Below are 3,791 nucleotides of genomic sequence, written 5' to 3' on the forward strand. Positions count from 1 at the left end.
CCAAAATTATATAGCCGTTTCCAATTCACTTCAAAGGGAGGAAAATTATGTAAAACTGCCTGCTATTTGCTGAAAACCGCCAAAGATTAAATTATAACTGTAACAACTTAATATATACTATTACTAGTCTTTTTAATATTTTTTTAATTAATATCCGACATATAAGAACACTTTGTATGCTTTTAATTAAGTTGATTTATCGTTTATAATATGTTCGACCTAGTTAAAAGCACACAAAGTGTTTTTACATGTATGACTAAATTTATTTTAAATTAACTAAAACAACCCCCATTCCCCGCATCCCTCTCTTCCCTTAGTATTTCTTCCTCCGACTACCAGAGGCGCCCTTGTATAATAAAATTGAAATGTATTATAAGTTGCCTATCTATTTAATATTATAAGTCTTTTATCTATGGTTATTACGTGTGTTTCGTGTTTTTTAAAATTAAGTGGAGGAAAACTCGAGGGAAAATTAAGTGTTGACCCAGACCATAGTTTAGAGTTAATATTCGGTGCCCAGAGACCAGAGACCGCCAGAAACACATTTTGCCAGAGAGTTGTATCAGCCACAATTAAAGTTTGTATATCATATCGTATTTGGTATCAAAAACTGTAGTATCTGTAAAATAACATCACACAATTGGCAAAAATTTTAGTACTGCAGAGAGAGTTTTTTTTCTCTTTTTTCATAATATTTTGAAGTAATTGCTTGGGTCCTGAGATTTTGTTAGGTTAGTTAATTTTATTTACTGCATACATATAGTATATGTGAACAGCGTCCTCTACAATTTCCAAAAATAAAAGGGAAAAAATGATCTTAAAAGGGAAAAATTAAATTATCTTTTTTTCTTATGTGGTTATTATAAGTTTATTTTTTGTTTTTATATTTTAAATGACTTGATATACCTACATAAAGCTATATTATGTTTTTTAGTGTGTTTTTTTTGTTTTAATATAAGGGCCCCACAAAAATCTTGCGGGGGGGCCTCAAATTTGAAGTTACGCTACTGTGTTACTATGCAATATAGATTTTTTTGTAAATAATAAACATATAATAAATAGCACTAACATTAAGACGTCATTTAGACAAATCGCGATTTTTTAACGATAAAATAGTAAATTATCAACCAGCAAGTCAGATTTTAAAGAAAAATGAATCAGGAAGATATTCCGCTAGAAATGATTAACCAGGCAGAGGCGGCTACAGCACAAATACTGTCAGAAAAGTCTCGTGGCGTATATGGTAGGGAATTCATAACACACTAGTTTGTTATAACTTCAAAAACTTACGCGTGTTTTTTAATCATTTTTTTTGTTGGTAAAAAGATGTAGGAGAATTTTACTAACTGCTGAGCTCCCAAATATCTTTAATCATGTTTGGCTTTTATGAATTTAACAGAAGCTCCAATGGTCATGTTGAAAGCCCATCGGTACGAGTAACGGTTGCTACATTGTAACGATCCAGAATACTTCAATAAATCGCGATTATACGACAAGATCCGCCATGTCTACAAGCAAGAAGCTATTGTCGGGTTAATTCCGCCTGTAAAGATGTTCGATGCCATCGACAAGTTTACCTCCGAACGGCGCCAACTCACGCGAAATCCACTTTAAAGGCCTACGCTGACGAAATTGTTTTTGTGTAGGCCCCAAAAATGCAACGTTGCCGAAAAGAAGTCGGATATCTTTTTTCCACCAATATCTTTTTTTTCTGTTCACATCGTAAACTAAACAATAACGAGAATAGTATAAAACACAAACTTATACCGCTTTGCACAAAAGTTAAAACATTTATGGAATTTTTCACTGGGTGGCTGTGATTTATACAGGGTGGAGTCTTACATAAGTTCAAATATTTTTTCAGGGTGGTATAATCACAATTTCGACTCCAGGAACATGTTTATGAGGTTTTTCGCAAAAGATGGTGAAAATCGTGCATTTTATTTTTATATTTCCCTGTATATTTTTCGAAAACTTTTTAGAACTGCCTGTTTACCGCAAATTTTTCACGATATAATTTTTAATCTCTGATATTACCATAGTTACGGCACTAAAAGGAATGCAATATTGTCACTTCCTACATGACCTATATTTCCTAATTATTCCTACAGAAATTGCCACTAACAAGTAAAAATTTGCTGAAAGAGGGTGAAAAAAAAATGAGCAAAGATGTGAACAAAATACCCTGTATTGCAAAGTGCAGGAGATACTAAGTTGCCATTATGATTAACTTATCTATTTCAGTATAAAAACACACCCTTTAACCGTTTTAAGTTTATTAGAAATAACGAGAACTAAATCTTATACAATTAGGACATTTCGGTACTAGCATACATTATTACATCTCTGGTGTGAACGTATCGGTAAAAATGCAGAAAGTAAAAAAGGGTACGAACGGCGGAAATGTTAGATTCATTCAAATGGGTCATACCATCCGGTACGAATGAGTAGCTATGGTGCGAATGGCTGCAATGTGAACGAATAACTGTAACGTGTTCCCCATTAACCCAACGAATGATATGGATTCCTCCATTAAACTTGCTACTTTCCCAAATCGTACTGTTTAGGCAACATTGAAAATAACAATAAATTATTTAGCTGTCGTTTTTGTAGTAAGACGATGTTTAATCATTTAAAATGTCAGGAAATATTCTCTATTTTGAGAAAAAAGACACATCATCAACTACAACACCAGAAACCATACCAACTCACTTAACATAAGGCATCGAAATATTAAAGCACGGATACAAAGAATCTGTGATAATATGTATCTTCTCTACCAGCTCTTATACTACTTTTAAAAGATCTAAGGTATTACTGGACATCTTATTGAGCTCACCAAATATGCCAGAAGTTGTCTCGCCAATGGAATTTTAAACCAGATATTAAAGGTGTACTAAGCAAATAAGCTGAAGGTGGTCTAACTGCTAAACTGAGATTAAAGTACCTATATCAAAGGGCGTCAGTATTTTTGATAAATTTGGCAACTGAGTAAAAGTTGACTCGGTTCGGCGGCCTGTTTGGTCCGAATTTGTCGCCGCTGTCAAAATCAACGCCGCCGATAAAAACCTTTCTGTTTACGAGCGCCTCTGTCCGAGCGAGACTCAATTAAAAAATATTACGCGCGTTTTCGAGATCGGGCTTTGTCACGAAAGAGGGTCGAAACGATTTTTATTCGAGTGTAAATTTCGGTGTAATAGCAATGATCGGAATGAATGGATCCGCTGAGTGGGCTCGCTTTCAAAGAAATGTATATTAAAGGAGGGTTTAAAAGCATTTTTTTGATTTTATTTTCGAAGATACTTTTTAAGTAACCTCTTAGTGATTCTCATTATATATAATATTATAATAAATTGTACTGAAGCTGTGGTTGGTTCCTTGTGAAACATTGTTGAAATATGCTTTATTAAAAAACTTATAGTGCTTTATTAAAATACTAATATTATAAATTTAGTACATTCTATATTAAAATAAAATAGTATACAGAGAAGTAAAAAGACGCATACAAGTGTGCTCATTTCTACATTAAGTCCATCAAACTGAAGGAAACAACCATCCGACGATCGGTTTCGAAAATTTATTCCCATCATCAGGCCGACTTTCCTGAATCCCTCGATCTGGCAATCCAAACACACTTAAAGGTATTATTAAAATTGCTGTAGTCGGGCGTAGCGTACGAATCGTACCACCAAATAAAACCAGCCGCCTAATATATCAAACAAGCTCATTTTATGTAGAACATCATTTATTTTATATAAAACCCTACTTTGTGCTTTTAGCTCCATCTGTCC

The sequence above is a fragment of the Sitophilus oryzae genome, unplaced genomic scaffold (genome assembly GCF_002938485.1).
Source record: "Sitophilus oryzae breed Bouriz unplaced genomic scaffold, Soryzae_2.0 scaffold_1358_pilon_pilon, whole genome shotgun sequence".
Classification (NCBI taxonomy): Eukaryota; Metazoa; Arthropoda; class Insecta; order Coleoptera; family Curculionidae; genus Sitophilus; species Sitophilus oryzae.